This window comes from Dermochelys coriacea, chromosome 8 (genome assembly GCF_009764565.3).
Source record: "Dermochelys coriacea isolate rDerCor1 chromosome 8, rDerCor1.pri.v4, whole genome shotgun sequence".
Classification (NCBI taxonomy): domain Eukaryota; kingdom Metazoa; phylum Chordata; order Testudines; family Dermochelyidae; genus Dermochelys; species Dermochelys coriacea.
Window position 1 is genome coordinate 85210259 of NC_050075.1, and position 18661 is coordinate 85228919.

At 40.6% G+C, this 18661-nt stretch overlaps 1 protein-coding gene and 1 long non-coding RNA gene across 2 annotated transcripts in view; one reads left to right on the forward strand and one right to left on the reverse strand.

The window, feature by feature from the left end:
• The window catches only part of LOC122455605, a 68235-nt gene extending 66944 nt beyond the window's left edge, over positions 1-1291 (reverse strand). The window contains exon 1 of the long non-coding RNA XR_006273919.1: positions 671-1291. This is a non-coding gene — a long non-coding RNA (uncharacterized LOC122455605). The remainder of the gene's footprint in view (positions 1-670) is intronic.
• Positions 1-18661, forward strand: part of SLC44A5 (solute carrier family 44 member 5) — a 189986-nt gene that overhangs the window by 73065 nt on the left and 98260 nt on the right.

The following is an 18661-nucleotide window of genomic DNA, read 5'->3' on the forward strand; positions in this document are numbered from 1 at the left end:
ATTACAGACATAATGTCTTGGGTCCTTGGGATCTCTCATTGATGGTCTGCTTGAGTTGGCCAATACCTCCACTTTGGGTTTACCCAAATCCCATTTCTGAGAAACCCCCTTATGGGACCTCGACTTGGGCCAGTCCCATTTTGGGTTTTCTTTTCTGAACTAGGCCTACCTGCCAGTCAGGCTGCACAATGCAAGCCTTGGGTTCTGGAGCACTAGCCATGTTTTAAGGTTATGGGGACACACCTCCTAAGTTGTTCTAATGCCACCAATCAGACAAGCATCCAGGATACAAGCATCCAGTAACTCTTGCACCTTTTCCCCATTTGCAGAGGTGCTCCTCCATCTGGGTTGCAACCTCCATATATGTCACCCCTATATTCTTTTGCATGCTCTGTAAGCCTCAGGCATCAGTTCAAATTTAAGCAATAAGGCTTTTTAAAAAAGTTCACTCTCTGAATCAGTTCCATCCATTTGATTATACACACCTCTATACTTTGGGCCTCAGAAAGGGAGTGAGACCTTGGAACCTATCCACAGGGGGAATGTGATTTAAATTGCAAGCTTTCTGAAAGGCAGTGGGGTAGGCATCAATATCCCCTTTCTATTTATTGTCCCAATTTACATATGTGTTTCCTGTGATCTTGGCATCCCATGATTTCTCCCTACTTACCATTCACATGTGATCTCTTGCTCCTCAGGTTCTCAGTTTCCAAATTGCTTTTGCTGCTGTTTCTCATGTTTGGCTCACTCGGTGTTGTCTTTTCCTGATCAGCCAACTTCTGACATTCCGGCTCCAGTTCCTGTTCCTCCACCTGAAGCCTCTTTTTTTCCAGCTGCAATTTTTGCCACTCTAGCTTTTAGGTTGGGGAACTTGATCTTGAGGACACCCTGTGATTGCTTTGGCTGCTGCAGATACTGTTTGTCCTGCTTTGACTCTGTATCTATGTCTCTATTTCCCCCAGCCTGATCCTCTGGGAACCTTGTCTGGGTCTGGACTTTAATTCTTTGCCTGGTTGTCCTCATGTAGTAGGTCAAAGCAGTTGTGCCTTGGTTCACTTTTAAAGTTTAACTCTCCCTTTGCACAGCTCTGCTGTCTGTCTCTTAAGGAGTTGATCATATGTCATTTTCCTTATCTGTCCTTTCCTTTTGTCTACTCAGAACATAAACCACTTTCTCCCTACAGTAGGTTTTAACTAAGCTTGTTTTTACTGTTGTGGTCGCTTTTTGCAAAACACTATCATTTCAGACAGCATCCCACTTCTACCACCAGCTGCCATCAATCCTCTGGGCATGCTAGGCCTCTGACCTTTACACAGGATCTTTAGGAGAATACTTCTTTAGTACTGTCCCTAGACCTCCACTTTTGCAGCTCCACCACTTCAAGACTGGGTCTTTGGATTCAGCACCTCTGTTTCTCACTGTGGTTCCTCCAGCAGTTCCAAATGAGTTAGACCCCTGTCAGAGACTTAGCTATTCAGTGACACACAACCCAGGGCAGTCTTTTCAAAAGAAGACAGCTTTTATTAGCCAATTGGAATACAGTATTTTAAGGCCCTTAGGTTAGACTTGAAAAGCAAGGTTTACATGCATGTCCATGTTCACAATATTACCTGCCTCTTTGACTCAAAGATGTTTAGGATTCCATCTCTCTATCTGCTCACTTGGCGGATGTACCAGGGACTTTCAGAGCTAAAAGCGTAAACTGCTAACGCTCTATAGTTCCTATTCTCTATGTATTGGCACAGGAGGGACTTGCAACTCCCAGTCACCAGAGTATTACATAAGCATGGAGTATTTCATTTTCTTGTCCACTTTCTGTTGGAGAACCCTACTCTTCTACTAAGTTGCTGAGAATTTTAGGGCCTAGGGAATGTTAATTTGCATGCTTGCAGCTGTAAATGCTGCCCCCAGCCCTTCCATGCAGCTGCGTCTCCTGTCTGGGGTCTGTACAGCGCTGCCATAGGGCGGGGCTGGGGGTGGTACAGCTGTGCTGGAGGAGCTGCTGGTGTGGGGCGCTGGCTCCTGGGAGCAGTGGCCTCACATTCTGTTCCTTTCGCTGCTGTGGTTCCTGGGAGAGCCCTTCGGTTCAGCAGATACCGATTTCTATCTGTGGATATCCACATTTGCAGGTATAAATTTGTATCTGCTCAGGGCTCTACAATTCATTCTTGAAAAGGTCTTTCCGGTACGGCGTACCGGCAATAAATGTCTTAATGGTATGGCGTACCTGACCGTACCGGCTTACTTGCACCACTGCTGTTGAAGTCAGTGTCAGAACTCCAGTTGATTTCCATAGTGCCAGGATTTCACTCAGTGATTTTTGCACTGCTTTTTAGTTGCTCAGTAAATTGCAAAGGTCAAAGATGGTTCCCCTGTCCAAAAGAAGGGGTGAATTCTGTGCTCATTTCATTCCCAGTTTGTGCATTTGTAGTTGTAGATGCTCTTTCACGCCATTCTACATTTTCTCCTTAACCTTTATAATTGTTTTAATGACAGCCATTTCTCTCTTCTGAACTGGAGAGCACAAACTATGAAGAAAGGTGGTACATATGGTAAATCACGTCAGATTTAACTACACAACTCCCCCCCCCCCTTTTCTGTTTGTTTAATCAGTTCTGAAATATGTAACTTTTATATTTTTGGGCTGGTTCTTCCTTCTTCAGGCAGATCACTTATTTCAGCATCTGCCACCTTTAAATATAGTATGTTTAAATGACACATTTCTGAAAATTTACACTGCATTTCTAAGTAGGAAAATTGAGGGGAGATGGATGGGAGATGTCCAGAAAATCTCCACGCCAGATTTTAGCATTGAGAGGGAAGAAGATGAAGTAAGAAAGGATACAGCCGTGGGTAGGAGAATGTATATAAGGAGCGAGGGAGGTGTGGATACTAGTCTAATAGGTTATACTGGCTGTAGAATGACTGTGCCTAATAGGGTACAAAATGTGAGCGAGGGCAAACAGCAAAAATTAAGATGTTTGTACACCAATGCGAGGAGTCTAGGTAACAAAATGGAGGAACTAGAGCTACTGGTGCAGGAAGTGAAACCAGATATTATAGGGATAACAGAAACATGGTGGAATAGTAGTCATGACTGGACTACAGGTATTGAGGGTATGTGCTGTTTAGGAAAGACAGAAACAAAGGTAAAGGGGGTGGAGTAGCATTGTATATCAATGATGAGGTAGAATGTAAAGAAATAAGAAGCGATGCAATGGATAAGACAGAGTCCGTCTGGGCAAAAATTACATTGGGGAAGAAAACTAGTAAAGCCTCTCCTACGATAGTGCTTGGGGTGTGCTATAGACCTCCGGGATCTAATTTGGATATGGATAGAGCCCTTTTTAATGTCTTTAATAAAGTAAATACTAATGGAAACTGCGTGATCATGGGAGACTTTAACTTCCCAGATATAGACTGGAGGACCAGTGCTAGTAATAATAATAGGGCTCAGATTTTCCTAGATGCGATAGCTGATAGATTCCTTCATCAAGTAGTTGCTGAACCGACTAGAGGGGATGCCATTTTAGATTTAATTTTGGTGAGTAGCGAGGACCTCATAGAAGAAATGGTTGTAGGGGACAATCTTGGCTCAAGTGATCATGAGCTAATTCAGTTCAAACTAAATGGAAGGATTAACAAAAATAAATCTGCAACTAGGGTTTTTGATTTCAAAAGGGCTGACTTTCAAAAATGAAGGAAATTAGTTAGGGAAGTGGATTGGACTGAAGAACTTATGGATCTAAAGGTAGAGGAGGCCTGGGATTACTTTAAATCAAAACTGCAGAAGCTATCGGAAGCCTGTATCCCAAGAAAGGGGAAAAAATTCATAGGAAGGAGTTGTAGACCAAGCTGGATGAGCAAGCATCTTAGAGAGGTGATTATGAAGAAGCAGAAAGCATACAGGGAGTGGAAGATGGGAGGGATCAGCAAGGAAAGCTACCTAATTGAGGTCAGAAGATGTAGGGATAAAGTGAGAGAGGCTAAAAGTCGAGTAGAGTTGGACCTTGCAAAGGGAATTAAAACCAATAGTAAAAGGTTCTATAGCCATATAAATAAGAAGAAAACTAAGAAGGAAGAAGTGGGGCCGCTTAACACTGAGGATGGAGCGGAGGTTAAAGATAATCTAGGCATGGCCCAATATCTAAACAAATACTTTGCCTCAGTCTTTAATAAGGCTAAAGAGGATCTTGGGGATAATGGTAGCATGACAAATGGGAAGGAGGATATAGAGGTAGATATTACCATATCAGAGGTAGAAGCGAAACTGAAACAGCTTAATGGGACTAAATCGGGGGGCCCAGATAATCTTCATCCAAGAATATTAAAGGAATTGGCACCTGAAATTGCAAGCCCATTAGCAAGAATTTTTAATGAATCTGTAAACTCAGGAATAGTACCGAATGATTGGAGAATTGCTAATATAGTTCCTATTTTTAAGAAAGGAAAAAAAAAGTGATCCGGGTAACTACAGGCCAGTTAGTTTGACATCTGTAGTATGCAAGGTCCTGGAAAAAATCTTGAAGGAGAAATTAGTTAAGGACATTGAAGTCAATGGTAAATGGGACAAAATACAACATGGCTTTACAAAAGGTAGATCGTGCCAAACCAATCTAATCTCCTTTTTTGAAAAAGTAACAGATTTTTTAGATAAAGGAAATGCAGTGGATCTAATTTACCTAGATTTCAGTAAGGCATTTGATACCGTGCCACATGGGGAATTATTAGTTAAATTGGAGAAGATGGGGATCAATATGAACATCAAAAGGTGGATAAGGAATTGGTTAAAGGGGAGACTGCAACGGGTCCTACTGAAAGGCGAACTGTCAGGTTGGAGGGAGGTTACCAGTGGAGTTCCTCAGGGATCGGTTTTGGGACCAATCTTATTTAATCTTTTTGTTACTGACCTTGGCACAAAAAGTGGGAGTGTGCTAATAAAGTTTGCAGATGATACAAAGCTGGGAGGTATTGCCAATTCGGAGAAGGATCGGGATATTATACAGGAGGATCTGGATGACCTTGTAAACTGGAGTAATAGTAATAGGATGAAATTTAATAGTGAGAAGTGTAAGGTTATGCATTTAGGGATTAATAACAAGAATTTTAATTATAAGTTGGGGACGCATCAATTAGAAGTAACGGAAGAGGAGAAGGACCTTGGAGTATTGGTTGATCATAGGATGACTGAGCTGCCAATGTGATATGGCTGTGAAAAAAGCTAATGCGGTTTTGGGATGCATCAGGAGAGGCATTTCCAGTAGGGATAAGGAGGTTTTAGTACCGTTATACAAGGCACTGGTGAGACCTCACCTAGAATACTGTGTGCAGTTCTGGTCTCCCATGTTTAAAAAGGATGAATTCAAACTGGAGCAGGTACAGAGAAGGGCTACTAGGATGATCCGAGGAATGGAAAACTTGTCTTATGAAAGGAGACTTAAGGAGCTGGGCTTGTTTAGCCTAACTAAAAGAAGGTTGAGGGGAGATATGATTGCTCTCTATAAATATATCAGAGGGATAAATACAGGAGAGGGAGAGCAATTATTTCAGCTCAGCACCAATGTGGACACAAGAACAAATGGGTATAAACTGGCCACCAGGAAGTTTAGACTTGAAATCAGATGAAGGTTTTTAACCATCAGAGGAGTGAAGTTTTGGAATAACCTTCCAAGGGAAGCAGTGGGGGCAAAAGATCTATCTGGTTTTAAGATTCTACTCGATAAGTTTATGGAGGAGATGGTATGATGGGATAATGGGATTTTGGTAAGTAATTGATCTTTAAATATTCAGGGTAAATAGGACTAATCCCCTGAGATGGGATATTAGATGGATGGGATCTGATTTACTATAGAAAACTCTTTCCTGGGTATCTGGCTGGTGAATCTTGCCCATGTGCTCAGGGTTTGGCTGATTGCCATGTTTGGGGTCGGGAGGGAGTTTTCCTCCAGGGCAGATTGGAGAGGCCCTGGAGGTTTTTTTGCCTTCCTTTGTAGCATGGGGCATGGTTGACTGGAGGGAGGCTTCTCTGCTTCCTCGAAGTTTTGAACCATGATTTGAGGACTTCAATAGCTCAGACATGGGTGAGGTTTTTCATAGGAGTGGGTGGGTGACATTCTGTGGCCTGCGCTGTGCAGGAGGTCGGACTAGATGATCAGAGTGGTCCCTTCTGACCTTAGTATCTATGAATCTATATGGTAAATCACGTCAGATTTAACTACACAACTCCCCCCCCCCCTTTTCTGTTTGTTTAATCAGTTCTGAAATATGTAACTTTTATATTTTTGGGCTGGTTCTTCCTTCTTCAGGCAGATCACTTATTTCAGCATCTGCCACCTTTAAATATAGTATGTTTAAATGACACATTTCTGAAAATTTACACTGCATTTCTAAGTAGGAAACAAACCATGTTACTCTTTTATTTTATATTGCACAAAGAGGGGGACATGCGTGAGCATAGCCAGAATAGACCCCTTAAATGTGCAGCCCTGATTGGCTTCCTCTGGCCCAAATTCTCACAACAGTGATCCATCTCCATGCAATTGCTTGGCCTGGGCATGAAGGCAATGGCTCCAGGCAAAAGGCCATGGATCTTTAAGGGTGAATAGAGCCTAAAGTAATGAGTGACAAATGGGTGATAGTTGTGAAACAAACTGACATTGTACAACCTGAAATGGGGCCTCTTTAAAACAGACTTTCTTTACCAGTTGAAACCATCCTAGTGGCCTTCAGTCTGAGTGGTTGAAAGTTATTAGGGTACACCTCAGAGCTAATTAGCCAATTGCTTTACAATAGAGATGTGTATGTTGAAGATTAAAGATTAACACTTTCATTCTGCAGTAGGCATGACTTTGTTCTTTGAGTTGATAGGCAGAAAGAGAGACAGACTGTCCAGAAAATGCTTCACTCCTGAAGAAGAATATTGGGGAATATCTGATAAGCAAGCTCAGAAGGAGTTCTAAGGAAACTCTGTGTATAACCCTATCCATAGTTTTTTATTGCAAACACTATATAAAATCACGTCAAAAGGAATTTTGTAAAATCTGCGCTCTTGATGTTCTTGCCGGCCTTGTGGGATAACTATTCAGTGATCAGCTAAATTACAGTGTATTAACTGCCTTAATATACAGTTCTGTGCTTCCTGTGGTGGCAGCATAAAAGATAGCATGTTAAAAATCTCAGTGGTATCCCATGAGGTCTTTAATTTCCAGAAGAATTTTAGCATGGGACCTTTGGAAATTTTGCCACATGGATGAGGCTGGAATCCTATTTGGTCTGATTTTTAAGAGGGCATAAACGCAGTGTTAAGTACCCAACAGCCATCACGAAAGCATTGCCTGCTCCTTGTTTATGCATAAAGTAGTTAGTTGGGGGTGTGATTTGCTGTCATTCACACTTTGCCTTGTGACTAAGAGGCAGAGGATGACACAGCCTAGTGCAAACATATGATTAATGTAAGACAATACAGTGAAATAAGGCTTAAGGGCCTGAGTCTGGGCCCGATTTTGCTACTCTTTTGCACAGCTAGGAAGGGGATCAGCATCCTCCATGGCTGCATGCCTGCCTTCCAAAGCCTCCTGAGAGCTCTCTGTGGAGTTGAGATCTGTGCAAAGGGAGGGTCAGAGAGTGGACAACCACAGGTTGGGTGGGTGTATGGCTGGGGGAACATCAGCCCCTGGATGGTCCCCAGGAAAGGGACGATGTCCTTAGGTTGTATTACTTTGCATGTGGAGTCCCATGGGTGGCGGGATGATATCTGAGGTCAGCAATGCCTAGGAGGAGTTTCTGGAGGCTGCTCATGGTATAGAGTTGTCACGGATGTACAGGATTTTGGTGAAGATGGCCCCTGGCCTCCTAAAAAGTTTGCTAGATCCTGGAACTTCACCTGGGTTTTTCTTCCCTTGCCGTTCCTGCAGGTTTTATTGTAGGAAATGCTATCTGGCTCTCTTAGAGATGCCAAGCACCATAAAAAGCTGCAACTAGAGTCACTGGGAGCAGCTGGGGTGCTCAACATTTTTGAAAATCAGGTGCCGAAATATGGACATAGGAGCCTAATTTTAGGCACCTACATTTGAAAATCCTGGCCAAAATTTCTCAAAATGTACAGCTTGAACCTGAGGGGAACTGAGCATCTGTAACTGCTGATGTGGCAGGCACCTTAAAAATACCAGAGAGAGAAAGAATCAGCTCATCCTGAAGTCAACTGATGTAGCACATGGTCAGCATCTCACAGCATCAGGCCCTTTGAGTTCAAAGTAAACGCTGTTATCTGTGTAATATATTGCAAAATGTATTATATATAGCCACTGTACAGAAATGAAAATGAACTTGTGCTGGTTTGTATTTTTGACATGTCTAGTTCCTGCTATATGACTTGCACAAATAATTATTGCAAATGTTTTTCTGGGGAAACTAGATGAGGCAGAGTTTCAGAGGGGTAGCCTTGTTAGTCTGTATCCACAAAAACAACGAGGAGTCTGGTGGCACCTTAAAGACTAACAGATTTACTTGGGCATAAGCTTTCATGGGTAAAAAATACTACTTCTTCAGATGCATGGAGTGAAAATTACAGTTACAGGCATAGATATACTAGCACATGAAGAGAAGGGAGTTACCTTATAAGTGGAGAACCAGTGTTGACAAGGCAGTTCAGTCAAGGTGGATGTGGTCTGCTCCCAATAATTGATGAGAAGGTGTCAATACCAAGAGAGGGAAAATTTGCTTTTGTAAAAAAGAAAAGGAGTACTTGTGGCACCTTAGAGACTAACAAATTTATTAGAGCATAAGCTTTCGTGAGCTACAGCTCACTTCATCGGATGCATTTGGTGGAAAAAACAGAGGAGAGATTTATACACACACACAGAGAACATGAAACAATGGGTTTATCATACACACTGTAAGGAGAGTGATCACTTAAGATAAGCCATCACCAACAGCAGGGGGGGGAAGGAGGAAAACCTTTCATGGTGACAAGCAGGTAGGCTAATTCCAGCAGTTAACAAGAATATCAGAGGACAGGGGGGGTGGGGTGGGAGGGAGAAATACCATGGGGGAAATAGTTTTACTTTGTGTAATGACTCATCCATTCCCAGTCTCTATTCAAGCCTAAGTTAATTGTATCCAGTTTGCAAATTAATTCCAATTCAGCAGTCTCTCGTTGGAGTCTGTTTTTGAAGCTTTTTTGTTGAAGTATAGCCACTCTTAGGTCTGTGATCGAGTGACCAGAGAGATTGAAGTGTTCTCCAACTGGTTTTTGAATGTTATAATTCTTGACGTCTGATTTGTGTCCATTCATTCGTTTACATCACAAAATGTATTTGTGTGTATATAAATCTCTCCTCTGTTTTTTCCACCAAATGCATCCGATGAAGTGAGCTGTAGCTCACGAAAGCTTATGCTCTAATAAATTTGTTAGTCTCTAAGGTGCCACAAGTACTCCTTTTCTTTTTGCGAATACAGACTATCACGGCTGCTACTCTGAAACCTTTGCTTTGTAGTGAGCCAGGCACTCCCAGTCCCTATTCAAGCCCAAATTAATGGTGTTAAGTTTGCAAATGAATTGTAGCTCTGCAGTTTCTCTTTTGAAGTCTGTTTTTTGAAGTTTTTTTGTTGAAGGATGGCTATTTTTAAATCTGTTGTTGAATGTCCAGGGAGATTGAAGTGTTCTCCTGCTGGCTTTTGTATGTTACCATTCCTGATGTCTGATTTGTGTCCATTTATTCTTTTACATAGAGACTGTCCGGTCTGGCCAATATACATGGCAGAGGGGCATTGCTGGCACATGATGTCATATATCACATTAGTAGATGTGCAAGTGAATGAGCCCTGGATGGTGTGGCTGATGTGGTTAGGTCCTCGTTGTTTTAGATGAGGCAGCATTGTCATCAGAAGGGGTAAACAGCTTTAATTATTATTAACAATTTACCCTTATACTTTGCTGTTTCATCTGCAGTGGCAGCCAGTTAGATCTTTTAAAAGCATTGCATTCTGAGAGCTTGCATCAAGAGGTATAGGAGAAAGTGCTTTTGAGTAAATTTACAGCAATTGGAGGGAGCTCAGTGTTGAAAGGAAAAATTTAACCTTGATATGTACTACATTATGTAAATTGCTTGCTTAAAAAATTAAGAGGAGGGGAAAAGCTAGTGTTCACTGTTAGACAGAATTAGCTTGACATTGAACCATTTTGTGTCTGCACGTGACTATTATTTATAGATGGACAAGTGAATGATGTAAAGTTTAGTAGCATGGAAGAAGAGCTACTAATGTAATTCAATTTAAGACCTGAGAATTTTTAGCAAATATTGTGCACTATGCTACCTTTGTTTTAAATAATTAAAATATTACACTACTGAACTAGGGCCTTGATCTTGCAATGAGTTCTACAGGAGCAGACTTTCTGCACCCACACAGATCTCACTTACATCACTTGATCACTAACTGCCATTTTGCCATTTTTGTTAACTAGTTTTGTGCCACATCTTCACAAATATTGCATATACCATTTGTGGAGCCTAAATGAGAAACATTTCACCCACAACATGCAATGCTATTAAACTGATGTGAAGGCAAACAGTGTACAGTCACTTCATATCATTATTTTAAAAAGCTCAGTTTATTAATTCTTAATGCATAAACCAACCACAGCACATAGGGACCTGTGGGAGTATCAGGAAACTACAGAAGTACCTAATTAGCCACAGCAGCATTCTCTACAACAATTTTCAATTAACTTTTAAAACAATAATTCAATGGTACCATTCCATAACAACATATTTTAAATGATCTTATAAAGAATGCTTGGTACGGTCTGCCATATAATGAAGTACTGAGATAGGAAATGAAGACCTAAGGCATTCAGTGACTGCATAGATTGGGTGACAAGTGGACTCATGGCTTTTGCACCAAGTTACAAACCTCTACTACCATTGGCTCAGTTGGAAAATCTCCACTAGCTCTCTGTAGCATTAGGGCTGACATCCTTTGTATAAACATTTGAGCAGATCTGTTTACTTCCAGTAGAGGGAATCAGTGTATATATGTATGGGCCCCACTACATAATTTGTTAATGTGTACTTAAAGGCAACACTTTTTCTAGCCACATGATGCTGTCCTTGTGGCTCAAACATCAACAAATCATAAGAAACTAATAGTGTTCTAAATAGAAAACAGCAGTTCATTAGGCTGATTAATAGCTTGCTGGCAAAATTCTAAGCTAGTGAATATCTGTGCTTAGCAATGTCTGTTGTGTGTTTTCTAATATGCCCCTCTGTACTCTAAATTTACTTTGACAGCTGGTAAACAGATATGTGTTTGTATGATAGTCCAGTATATGATTTGTTGAAGCAGACTTTGAGAGAGGCAGTGCAAATGGAGCCAGGCAGCTATAAAAACTGCAATCATTTGGCTACCCTGCTTTTTTAATTCCATTCTTACTTACTTACATTCCAACTTACAGTTGGTATAATGAAGAGAGCTCATTCGCAATTAGACTGGCTCACACGCAGTGGTTAATATTTTAAAATAGGTAAAAATCTTAGAAAATCATAGTGTTCAAAAGTAGTTCAGATATGCTGGATATGATAAGTAGCTTGATTAGTAAATATTACAATGATGCTTTGTTTTGCAGTGGCAGAGCATGTGGTTTCATATACAGACTGTGTAGCTTTATTCAAGCAGCCATAGTGAACTACTGGATGAGATGTTTTTGCATCATTGTTTACCACAGATTCAGGCAACAAGGTTGACCTTATTAAGCAGTCTGTTAACTTTTGCTGCTATATGGTTTAATCCAGCCCTGTTCTGTAAAATTGTCATGGGAATGGACAGTGCTCTGTGTGTGTGTGTGTGTGTGTGTGTGTGTGTGTGTGTGTGTGTGTGTGTTATACAACTGAAATTTCAGAATTGGTGTTCTAATCACATTCACCACAAGTAAAACTGAAACTAGATACCATCAGGATTGCACTTTGGGAATTTACTCTCAAATACTGTACATGGCTAAAGGGAGGTGTGGCTAGATTATTTCATAAAAACAACTTCAAGCATTTAGATTTGACACAACAGCTATAATTTCACACAACAGCTGCAATTTCTTTTGCTCGCTTTCTAATGCAGATATCACAATACCTAAAGTAAACAAACCAGACATGTTTGCACTGGCTGCTGTTCACAGTGCATTTTGTATTGTATTTCACATCTATGGTAACATAATGTGAACTTCAACCCATTTTGTATATTTTTATGTGTTATACCGAAACCTAAAAGGTCCATTTCATAAGAACAGCCATACTGGGTCAGACTAGTGGTCCACCTAGCCCAGTATCCTGTCTTCTGACAGTGACTAATGCCAGGTGCTTCAGAGGCAATGGATAGAACAGGGCAATCATCAAGTAATCCATCCCCTGTTGTCCACTCCCAGCTTCTGGCAGTCAGAGGCTAGGGACACTCAGAGCATGGGGTTGCATTCCTAACTATCTTAGCTAATAGCTGTTGATGGACCTATTTTCTAGGAACTTATCTAATTCCTTTTTGAACCTGTTATGTTTTGTCCCTCACAACATCCCCTGGCAATGAGTTCCACAGGTTCACTGTGCATTGAAATACTTCCTTTTGTTTGTTTTAAACCTGCTGCCTATTAATTTCATTGGGTGACCCCTGGTGCTTGTGTTGTTTTCTTCACAAAGAAAAAATGTTCCTCCAGTTCTTAGCCCCATTTCTCAAACCTGATGAATCTATTAGCGAGGGCATCCAAAAGTAGCCCCTTCTGGGAAAGCTCCTGAGTCTGTAACTTTTTGCAGGCATGTTAGTATCTTGGCTTTGCATTTTCCATAACCGGCCTGCTCTGCCTCCTTTCAGTTATCTTCTTTTTTTTCATACTAAATGGGAAGGATGGGGAGAAGTCATTAAAAGACCGATATTTAGTGTTTTCCCTCCTCATGTGAATAATCACACTGACTTAGGTGGAACTACTTGGATTTGGCCAGCTGGGGTTATGTTTTCTGTCATAATAAAACTAGCAGCAAAAACACAATTATTTTTCGGAATGTAGTATCTTGTTTTCAGTTAGTAAATTAACAATCAGTCCATTTCACAGACAGCAGAATGTGATGGATGCATAAATACACCCTGACATTTTAGTCTATTCCCAGATCACAAGCACTAGCTTCATGATCTAATAGCTATTAATGTGGGAACGTTTTATAGACACCGGAATAAAACATCCAATTTTGTTTCCAGCATTCCTATATGCTGTACAGCTAGTTAAATAAATGAGAGTATTCAGGCCCTACAGTAGATAGGCATTTTAGAAGAAAAGTGGGTGTGTTTTGATGTGTTCTTGTGGAAACCAACACCCAAATGTTTTTCTAGCTCACAGTTGGTTCATAGCACTGTTGGCATTTTGAGTTCTGAGAGCAAGGCAAAAAGTTTGTGTGTGTTTGTGTGGAGTTTTGAGTAAACACGGTAAACTGTTAGGAGCCATTGCTCTTGTGTGCTTACCTGGAAATAATCCAAACTTTTGTCAAACTTAAAAAAAATAAAAAAATAAAAAATGAAAAATAAAAAGGAGGAAGAATCCTTATATCCATATTTGACTTTCTTGAATGTACATTGCTCTAAATCCAATTCATGCAAGTCTGTAACCATCCACAAGATTCTCCTTATGAATGGATATCTGGATTTGCAGATATTAAAATCTGTAGAAACAGCTAACTTAACTGTGTGAATAATAATAATAATAATAATAGCTTATTTTTGTAGTTTATTTCAAGCCAAAGGATTCCAGAGTACTGTACAATCTATGGAGCTGATTCTCCTTTTGCTCACACTGGGGTAAGAGCCTGATTCAAAGCCTGCTGGAAATCAATGCAAAGGGCATAAGTCAGGAGTAATTCCAGTTAAGTCCATTGGAATTTCAAAAATGTAAAAGAATTGCAAGTCCGCAGTCCAGATCCCTCTATTAATACACAAAAGCTTCATTGTGAAACATTGAGGGTTGCTGCACATACAGTGTACCTTACACACCCCAAAGGCAAAGAAACTAAAATTAAAGACACCCAAGAGTACATACTTTCTCCTCCTCCACCCACCTATAGCCATCTTAACATTGCCACAGCTACCATACACCACTGATCATGCACCACAACCTTAACTTTGCTCCCCTTTTGCACATCTCCACATAGCCTTTAGGAGACAGTTTTTTTGTTTCCCCCCCAACATTAGTATTTGTGGGTGTCTGGTGAAGCAGTTGGTTATGTTGGGAAAGGGTTGTTTAGTTAAAGGGCTATGTGGAGAAAGGCAGTTAGAGTTAGGCAGTTAGGGCGATGGTAGGCTGGCAACCCTACAGGGCAGATTTATGTCATGTACATAGTAGTCTTCCACCCCTTTCCTGGGAAAGAATGCAGGAGGATTGCTGGTTCTTTCTCAGGCTTCCTCTCCACAGGGAAGCACTTCTCATATCAGCAAGCCATTGGTCCTGCTCTACAGAACTTGTCGCTGATCTCCATTGCCCTATCTAGACTCCTGTCCACATCCGCCTTCTAGGTTCCTTACAGAGGCCACGGTCTGGGTGCCATGGCACTACATCATGGAATGGCAGAGAGCTAAAAAGTGACAAGTTTTTAAAGTGCGCTTCTACCAATGCTAGAAGTCTAAATAATAAGATGGGTGAGCTAGAATGCCTGGTATTAAATGAGGATATTGATATAATAGGCATCACAGAAACTTGGTGGAATGAGGCTAATCAATGGTTCACAGTAATACCAGGGTACAAAATATATTGGAAGGACAGAGCAGGTCGTGCTGGCTGGGGAGTGGCACTATATGGGGAAGAAAGCGTAGAATCAAATGAAGTAAAAATCTTAAATGAACCAAACTGTACCATAGAATCTCTATGGATAGTAATTTCATGCTCAAATAATAAGGATATAGCGGTAGGGATATATTACTGACCACCTGACCAGGATGGTGATAGTGACTGTGAAATGCTCAGGAAGATTAGAGAGGCTATTAAAAAAAATAATAATGGGGGATTTCAACTATTTGTGTGTATTTCAGTATTAGTTGCAAGTCTGTTGCTCTTTTGCAGGTAGCCTGACTTTGATCCCCATTCTCATTTTCTCAGATGAACTCTCATCCAATGAAATTTTGTGTTTCCCCCCTATAAATATAAGAGCTTTAAGAGAACTTCCCTTTACTCTGTGACATGTATAGATTGGTCTGGAGTAGGTAGGTGGAGCAGTGGGTGATATCATTTTTCTATTAGCAGAAAGCCCTCCTTCTCTTGTAAATTTCCATTCCTACTGGAGGAGCCTATGCCACTCCAAGCAGCTTTATTTTTAAACTTGGTTGAATAGTACTTTTGTGGATTAAGCCTACTGGGGAAACTGCTTCCAGCACAGAAGTCTGCAGTTAATACCCCTCTTAGACATAGCTTGCTAAACTGATCAGGAAGCAGTGATATGGTCAGGGAAGAAGAAAACTACTACGGGAAACATGGTAATTTACCTACTCCCTTGTGTTCTCAAAAAATGAAATGCTTCATAAGGGCTCTAGCCAATGCCCATTGAAGGCACTGGAGTCTTTCCATTGACTTCAGTGGGGTTTGGATCAGGCCCTAAGTGGCTTTAGCTAACTTCCTCCATTATTTGCAAAATCATGTAACTTTTTTCAGAATTGAGCTTACAGCTACAATTAATGGCAGATAGAAGGTAGAATTTGTATAAATATAACTGATTTTCATTTTAGACAAATGATTTAACTTAAAAAATCACTGCAGTGTAATAAAGTGTGACAGAAGTAATTTTGTTTATTGTTTAGACTTTTTAGAGTTGGAACTGGGAAGTTAAATCTCATTTGAAGTATTTATTGTAATGGAACAATAATTCAATCTAAAATTCCTGTTATAAAATAGTCTATGAAATAGAGCTGTCTAGTCTGTGAGGAGTGATTATCATCTCTGTTTTTAATCCTAGGAAGAAAATGACTATGTAATTATCCACACCAGTGGCTACTTCCCCCAGGCCTCCCAAATTCCTAAAGGTTTTAATCAGCTTTCAGAATTAAATGTTTTGTTTTTGTTTTCAAAATGTTGCTGATATAACACTTAGCAAGTGAGTTGTTTTTGTTTTTTTTAAAGAAGGAGTCACCTTCTTTAAAGGGGAGAGGATTTGATATGTTACTTGGAAAAGGAGAGTGAGAACAAGCAGTGTGTGTGCCCATGGTTCATTGTTATGTAAAACTATAATCACATATGTGTGTTTCAGTGAAGAAATTCCTATAATGCTGCAGCTTACTTTTGTCAAGGAATTTGAATGTGTGTTTGGCTTTGAATGTATTTAGTGTTCCTTATGTAAACGATTATATTCCATAATGGAAGAAAAACAAGACAGGCTGAACGCTGGTGTACTGCTCTGTGCCCCAATAAGCATGGTGACTTTGGTAGTGAGCTGTAGTCCCAGGAAGAAATTTGCAGTAGTGCAGTGGCTTTATTTTTGTTAATCAATGTCACTGTTGGATAACATTCCCCAGTTTGTTTAATTGCTGGAGAAGAAAATCTCCATTTGAGTTAGAGATAATTTTCTGGAGCACTTTGTCTATTTTTATCCTTTTGCCTATAAATTAGAAGGCATTGACTTTCATTGTAGAAGTATTGTGGAGTTCGCTTACATTCAGATGTGATCCACAAATGTATATATCTTCTAAGGTGCATTTTCTTTGCACCAAATCAAAATCTGTGCAGGCATGCTGTAGCTAACACAACTGAAACCAATTACCATATGGTGTACTGTTAAAAGAGATGATCTTGTTTGTAGAAAGTTGCTCAATTACTGTTTCACATTGTATTGTATCTTGCCCCACTGGCTATGCCATCAAACCATTCCGATGAATACAGATATCCTGAGAGCACCGGAAATTGCCCCTATTAACAAGCTTCATCAGTGCAATGTAGGCCAAGTGGAGGAATGTCTATAAGCAAATCCCTACTGGAAATTCATTATGCTTTTGTAAACCTGGCCTGCTCCTATTTTCAGGGGCTGAGAAATCTTGCCTGCCTGCCTGGCAGGTGGGGTTGGGGGGAAGAACAGGCCTGTTAAATATATTTATTAAGGGCCAGATCTTGGCTGACGTGTCAGTGCAGAGGAGGAAGGGAGAGAAAGACCTCATTTCTCATGCAGACTCCCAACATCTGGGTTCCAACTGCTGGGAGAGGCAGAGACAGAGCAAGTGTTGATCACCTGGTACCCTACCCCAGCAGGTGGGTGGGGATTGGGCGGCTCCTAGAGGGCGGGAGGGGGAGTGAGTAATCTCTACCTAGTAAAGGAGGGTGCAGAATTTCCCCTCTCTAAGTCCCATTTCCTTTTGCTGGGATGCTCTTGGGTGGTGGGTGGAGGACACTGCCCTTTACACAGGGCAATAAACTCGGTCTAGTATCCTGTAGGTAGTAAGCCACAGTGTGCTGGTATGTAGTAAAGTTACAGGTTCTAAATCGTACCAGAAAAGTTATTTTTTAAAATGTTTAAACTATGGAAGGTCTTACGCCATAAACTAAGGCAATACAGAGTGCAGGCCTCTCCACAGCACAAATTATCAGGTTTCTTCTCAATTTGCCCTTACCTTCTGTTCTGGGCTCACTCTTGGTTTAAGTGGCTTTTGTGTGACAACATAACCTGTGTCCTGTACTCGCCAGCAGTATTGCTACACACACATTGGTTCCAGAGCTATAAACTGCCAAAGTTCTTTTGTGGTAAAAATTATATTGTAGGGGCTTACTGGGGTGGAAGAGAAGAAACAAAGTCATGGGGTGTGCTGTGTTTATTGTACGGGGCCTGTGAATATTTTGATAAGGTTTTTCTGATATGAGGCATGAGACCAAAGTTTGAATTTAGTTAATGAGTAAAGGCAGCTTTTAAAATGTATTTCTTCGAGCTCCTCTCTAACCATGGCCCTTTGTATTTAGCTTTTATTTTGTTAAAATTTCCCAAGAATTTGACAGTGTTGTTTACAAAAATTAAAATTAACTTCACAATTTCCAGGGTAAATATTGGAGGACAAAAGGACAGAAAAAAGCAACAAATAGAGAAAATAAGAGTACTGAAAGTCAAAGCAGGTTAATGCTGTGATACATTTCATGAACTGTGCATTAACAGTACATACACATATACGTGTGCATCTGTATCTTTCACTACATTGCTTTACTTTAACAGGCAGCCTTGCATTTATACTTGGACTAATTTATTATTAACATAAACACATTCACCTAAAGTAATGGATTAGATTTTCTTAGTGTAATTAGTGCTTTTCAGGTACTTGACTGGTACAAAATTGTGTGGAAATTGGTAACATCCGAATACTACTATTTGAAAACCTGGGGACTTTTTGGTAAAAATGAAAACGAAGGGACATATCTTTGTCTAACTGCACCAAAATGGGCACAACAGGTTTGTCCTGTCACATAGTCTCTCCTCCTTCACCTGGAGAATTCTCTTGCAAAGCTTCCCTGTTTGTTGCTCCTATTCACTAGCCAGGGACATCTCCCTGGGAACAGTGTGCTGCATATTGTCCCTGATGCCTGTACAAGTGCTGAGAAGCCAAGTTGAATGAAGAGCCTTCTGCCATTTGGAGAAAAGAAATGCCACAGTCAATCCCAAAGTTGCCATTAGTAGAGAGC